Genomic DNA, 6,609 nt, shown 5'->3' with positions numbered 1-6,609 from the left:
ATTAAATGTTAGTTAAAATAATATTGATTGTAAGCATCATCACCATTATTATTATTGCTGAACACAAGAGGCCGGAATCACTACTTTTAGCATATAATTGTCACTTTACACACTCCTATAAAACTGACTATGAGAACAACATTCAATGAGTATTAATTTTTATAAAAAACAGTGACCAACATTCCACTAGGACTGGTAGAATTCACCTAGCAGATTGTCTTTTTTTTCCTTTCTTTAATTTTTTTAATTTCAATTTCTTTTTATACATTCAGTCACGTTACTTATCTTGCAAAGTGAATATTCCAACAGGTGTGTATTTCTCAACTGTCCAGTTCAGCAGATTACTTTAATCTTGGATATAACTAAAAAGTTATATATATCAAGGGTCTTCAAAAATCAATGAAAAAAATTATACATAGTTTTCAATTTTTTATTGACAGAAGGTGCCTGTGCTCATAAGAGAGAATAAGAGAGAGAAAGAAGGGAAGAAAGAGAGGGAACAAGAAAGAGGAAAAGAGAGAGAAAGAAATCACTCTCCCACAATGGGACATGTCTATGCTGAAATCCTCAGCCCTCTACCTCTCTGTCCCATCAAGACTTGGGGCACACACACACACACACACACACACACACACCATGGTACTCAAGGCAACCTGGGTGGGACTCTAACCATGGTTGGCTATGTGGGATTCAGCTCCTTTAACTACTGAACTAGGTTTGTTTTGTATCAAAATAAAATTTTACTTGAACTCCTATTTTTTATGAACTTTTTGAAGCCCCCTAATCTATATGTGTGTATGTTTATCTACCCCTATCTTTATATCTATCTCTATAAATATCTAAGAAGGAGAAAGAGAGAGAGAAGTTTTAAGAAACTGACTTTTATGATTGGGAGGTTTGGCAAGTCCAAAATCTATAGGAAAGGATAATTAGCCTGGAAATTTTGGCAGGGTATCTATGTTATAGTCCTGAGGCAGAATTCAATCTTATCTAAGAAACCCTAGTTTTTATTTTTAAGACTTTTTCATTTAGATATGGTCTACCCAAGTTATAGATGGTAATTTTCTTTACTTAAAAGTCAACTGATGGTAAACATTAACCACATCTACAGCAACATCTAGAGCAGAGCTTAACCAAACAACCTGCAAATAACTTATCCAAGTTGACACATAAAATTAACCATCAAATATTTTTGTGCAAAACACTTGCAAATGTACAGACAAATTGAAGCACTTCAAAAGAGCAGACACTAGAGACACTTCTTTCCCTGCAAGACAAGGTTCTAGAACCACTGAAATTAGACACTCAGTATAATTTGTTGTGGTCATTAAGGAAATGTTTTCAATTTTTTCCCTTTTTTGAAAGATTTTTGCTATGAGGTGCATGTGATCACCAGAGAGAGAGAGAGAGAGACAGAGACAGAGACAGAAAACAAGAAATCACCCCCCACACACACACACACACACACACCCCTGTAGGAGGAATGGCTATGCCACAATCCCTTTTTCTCCATTCTGTTGAGATTTGGGGCATGCATGCACACTCATTCAATGTTAATGTCAAGTTACTGGGTCTGGGACTCCAACCACAGTTAATCATGTGGCAGTCTAGCACCCTAACCGCTATGCTACCTGATAAACCCAAGGACGTCTGCTTTTCAACAGCTATGCTGTGCCACTCATAATTTAGGCTTGGACAAGTCACCAGTTTCTATGTGTTCAGGCTCCTGACTGGAGCAGGTGCTAATGATTCTTTTCTCCTGGTGGGAGCAGGTATTTTAATTATACGGGACAATGTCTGGCATATACTACAACTCAATAAAAAAAATAGCTATTTTTATTTCCTCTGGTCTTCAATCTCCATATGATTGGTTTACGACTAGAGTAACAGCACAATTGCAAACCTGGGACATATTTGAGAGTGAGAGCGAGAGTGAGATTTGTTTTACTCTGGTAAAATAAGCATAGACCAGGGCCAGTCAAGCTACCTGGCTAACCTAGTCATAATCTAATCTGCTATGAGTTTCCTTGCAGAGTTTTAGGTGCTTTATACACTAAGCTTTTGAAATCTTTGAAGTTTTTTATTAATGCATATTCAATTTACAAAGGACTTATCAGGATGAAACCCCACTGTTAGCTGACTATATGTATCCCAAATCAGGTGTGGTTATTAGGCTACTTAAATGGGTTAAAAGATTCCAGGACAATATATCCTACTTCTTTTTTTTTTTTAATTAAAAAAAAAAGTCCCCCCTCCCGCAAGGAGTTAATCATAACATGTAGTTTGATTCTGGCAGCTCAGATGGACACAACTGCCTTAGGCAGACTCTATTCATTTCTTATGGGTAGGTGGTGTTAGATAAAATTTAATTTTTTTTCTGATGGTCCCTACAGATGGAATTTAGCTAGTTTTATGACATCAAATTCAATTTCTTGTTGTAATTATTCAGTGTGTAGGTACACCCACATGGAGGCTAGTCTGCCAGTCAGGTTCAAATCACTGAATAAATGCTATTCATAGTTATCTATTATTCTATAAGCAAGGTAATTTCTGTCTTAGAAATTCCATGTTATTATAATGAACTATGTTTAAATCATATGACATATGGACCTAGCATAGAAGAAGTAAAATATATTCTATAAATGCCATATAATATAGTTTATTTAATTGTTCACACATATGCTTGTCCTTAATTCTGATTGCACTCTTGTTTCCCTATTCCAGTTTTAGGGAGTAATATAGTTTTCTCTCTTTTTATTTTTCTGCCATGCTACGCTATCACTGGTAGCACCTGTGAGTCCAAATTCCAAATGTTTGCTAAGAGCCCTCTATAAAGCACAAATGGTATGTATACCAGTCTGGATTCACAGGAGCTGATCCACTATGATTGTTACTGAATTAGAAATTTAGTAAAGTGATCAGATGTTACACAACTGTATATAAGTAGTCTATGGAAGGGGTCAGCACGTGGCATGGTAATTAAGGTACTGGACTCCCACATGATGAGCTGTGGTTTGAGTCTCAGACCTGGCAGCTTGACACACCAAGCATGGGGACATGCATGCCCAAATTTCTAGGGAAGAATAGAGGAGAAGGGATTGTTGTGTGGCCATCCTTGTGGAGTGTGATTTCTCATTTCCTCTTTCTCCATCTTTCTCTCTCTCTGGTGGACACATGCGCCCTACAGCATAAATCTCTCTTAAAAAAAAAATAGTTTATGGAAGCCTATTATGCCTGCATCTGATACTGAACTCAAAGTCAGAAGGACATCAGCTGGGAAGGGCAGAGAGATATGAAATAAGGGAGAATAAAGAATAGCAAGACATTGTGAAGAACAATGTCTCTCTTTGCCCCCCAGAATCAATTTGCAGATTAAGATGCACCTTCTGCAAATCTGCATAGCCCAGGATTCTTCAGAGTTACAGGAAGTGGTTCCCACCAACAAGATGAGAGAGAACATATGTAATGACATAAGTGAGTGGCAATAGGACTTTTCCTACAATGACTTAGATCATAAAAAATGCCTGATCTGTCACTGTGCCTTGCACATTTCTCTTTTGGCCAACACTGACTCAGGTAGAAGTAAAAGGAATTCAAAGAAACAGAGTTGTAGCTAAGCTAACTTGGCACAATACGCAAACATCACAAATGGTTTCAAGAAGACTTGCATGGTTAACTGTAAATGAAAAAGTGTTTGGCTATTGGCATTTCTGTAACTGTGCTCATTCTGCAGGCTTTGGTGAACTTGTCCCAATGCTGCCTTTTATGAAAAATTTTGGTGAGCTGCTTATCATGTGAGGCCTGCATTCTACCAAAACTTAGTATGTTAGGGCAAGTCCATTATGCAATTTCAAGATACCATCTCCCTCTCCTCCAGTTTAGCAGCAATGTATAGGGGAAAATGGTAAAGAAATATTTGAGCTTCCCTCATGTTCAGAAAGCAAAGTGCGATCAGTGGTAAGAATGCTGATGTTGAGATTATCCTAGGTTTAAATTGACTTCTTCCTGACACTATATGCTGTGAAACAAGTTATTCCACCTCTTTATTTCAGCTTTCTTACCTATAAACAGGGATTATAATCATAACTGCCTCACCAGGTATGGACATTAATTGGTTCAAATATACACAGTATTTAGATCACTGCTATGCTTAACAAGCCTTAACTAGTGTAATTATAGCAGAAATCCACTCAAACAATATTAAGCTACATACTATCTCATCACAGTCATCATATCTAGTAAAATTAATCTGCCTTATCTCTTAAAGATGGTCTGGTCTTTAGCAGAAACTGTTATGTTCAATATGGATCTCTGTTTCCATAGCACACTTTATTACTTCTTTGCCTATAGGAGATTCTTTCCTGAACCAATTTTATTAAAGAAACTGGCTTTGTCTATCTGCTTTAACCTGAATGCCATGATAAAAAATTAAGACATTGGGGACCAGCAGTTAGCATAATGGCTATGTCACTGGACTCCCACATAATTGACCACGGTTTGCATCTCGGACCCAGTGGCTTAAAAAACTCACACCGGGCGCGTGTGCGTGCATACCTAAGATCCCGAGAGGAGAATGGAGGAGAAGGGATTGCGGCGTGACCATCCCCCCTGGGGGGTGATTTCTCGCTTTCTGTCTCTCTGCCTCTCTCTGTCTGTCTGGCAAGCGCTCGCACCCTATAGTGAAAACCTCTCCAAAGAAAAAAAATTAAGACAGTCAAGTCCTTTTCTTTCCCATGTTTCATGGATTTAGACAAGTGAGTTTTGCCCTGAGAAGTGTGAAGGGCCAAAAGTATGTATCGCCAGCTGCTTATAGCTTTAAAAGTCCACCACATCATTTTTTTCCAGTTATGTTGAACACAAACATACCTACATATAGAATATTTCCATTGAGTCTAGGAACCACCAATAGTACCTAAGTGTTGATTTCTTGATGTGTGAGTAGAGCCTGCTCAAAAATGATTCTAGGGAGCAGTACTCCATCCCACACTTTATTGAAATGTGTTAACAAGACGTGACTAGAAAACTAGGCAGCTGTCTTTCTGAGCTTTCAAAGGAGCAGATTGAAACTTGGAGCCAAGTTTGTCTGTATTTGACCATTTTCACCTTGTGAAGTTGTGATGGAATTTACCACCATGCATTAGGTGGAAAATATGAGTAATTACATTTGCTTCAGTGAGTAAAATATATATTTTATTATCATTCTTAGAGTTGGGGAAATTATGTTTTTTAGCTTTGTTGTATGTAGATCAAAGAAGACTCTCGTTTATGCCAGATTTCACTATATATTAAATGGCTATTTTTGGTGAGATTATGAGGTAACCAAAACTCTTTTTAGTTTAATTTTACGTTTAACTGGATTCAGATTGCTTTAACTGAAGAGTCAAAGGGCCTGACCCCTAATTCATTAACATAATCAGAAGCACATGTAAGCTACTGGCTGCCAATCTATTTGCAAGTCAGTGATTACAGGATACACACAACAGTCTTAGATGTTTTACTCAGTACATTCTGAGGATGTTCTTAGGTGCAGAGGCAGGGAAAGGAATAGAGAGAGAAAGAAACAAACAGAAAAGAAGAAAGGCCACAATATAAACCAATGTTTGCATACAAACTGGGGTCCAACTTTTTGTAAGATTTAAGTCCACTGTTTTGTTAGGTGGAGGAATTGTGGACATAAATCCTTCCTTGCCATCACAAATATCTATCCCTGGGTTTTATTTGTTCTACAGTTTCTGAAAATTCCAGTGGTTGGTGATGTAATAGCTCCTCAGGAGACAAGCTGTCTTACAAGAGTATTAGTTCTCCAAGCAAATTAACTTCTGGTAAGAATTTAAATAGGAAAGGAGGAGAATATAGGGCTTCGAATATGCCTCCTGACACACATGCAGAGGTTAGGAGAACAGAAAGAAAATCCTTTGTTGAGATGAAACAAGACCACATTAAAGTGGGTGAAGGCTGAGCACAGTCTGTTCCTAAGGGACTTTGCCCTGTGAGGATTTTGCAAATACTGTCCTTTTCCAGCTTACTTTTTCATAAAACAAGTCTCATTCTTGTAAAGGGAAAAAAGTATCAACCAAAGCCTTGAGAAATAAATTAGATATAGTACATTTCTAACTTTTATTTTTTCAGGCTAAAAGAAACAAAATATATGAAATATAATTAATGTTGCAAATACAGAAACGCAGATACTAAGGAACCTAGAAGCATTGACCCCATAAGCCAGTAGCTGCAAGCAGGGCTTTCTGGTAGCATGCATTATCTGGCAATATGATTCAATAGTTAATGAAATCCCATAATGAGAAGTGGTTTGTCTGTGTGCTTGGCTTGGTGTCATAATAGCTATCTCACCCCATTATACAGAGGGATCCTGCATCAGAGCTGATCTGTCCTGATTTGCCTAGTGACTAATTGCCTTACACCTGTACCTAAACTGAGAGTTTTGTCCCAGGAGACAAATTTTATGTGGCATGGGATTGGTCATTTTTTGTATTTACATTGTTTTCTCTTCATAATTCTCTAAATCATATTTTTATATTGTACATGAATTTACATCTTTGTCTCACAAGGCAGGAATAAGAAAAATATTAATGTATTTAGACCCCGAAATAT

The sequence above is a fragment of the Tupaia chinensis genome, unplaced genomic scaffold (assembly GCF_000334495.1).
Source record: "Tupaia chinensis unplaced genomic scaffold, TupChi_1.0 Scaffold000638_1, whole genome shotgun sequence".
Lineage (NCBI taxonomy): Eukaryota > Metazoa > Chordata > Mammalia > Scandentia > Tupaiidae > Tupaia > Tupaia belangeri.
Note: the sequence above shows the minus strand (reverse complement) of the source record.